Raw genomic sequence first — 318 nt, 5'->3', positions numbered from 1 at the left:
TTATTTTGGATTAAGGATTAATGTGGCATGAGTATATTTTCAAATACTAATTTAGGTGCTAGTGGTAAATTTTACAAAACTAAAATAAATGGAAACTAGAAGTGAAACACAAAAGAATAACTAGAAAGAAGAAATGGATAGGGACAAGAAGCCTCCCTCCCCCCATTGGGCCTCGGCCCAACTGGCCTCTGGGCCACCAGGCCGGCCCACCCCACTCCCCATACCATCCCATGCCGGCCGAAACCCTAGGGAAACCATCCCCACTCGCCCCGCACACCCCCCCGCACGACCCCCTCTCCTCCCTCTCTCCCCCACGAT

Source organism: Triticum dicoccoides, chromosome 3A (assembly GCF_002162155.2).
Source record: "Triticum dicoccoides isolate Atlit2015 ecotype Zavitan chromosome 3A, WEW_v2.0, whole genome shotgun sequence".
NCBI classification, from domain to species: Eukaryota; Viridiplantae; Streptophyta; class Magnoliopsida; order Poales; family Poaceae; genus Triticum; species Triticum dicoccoides.
Note: the sequence above shows the minus strand (reverse complement) of the source record.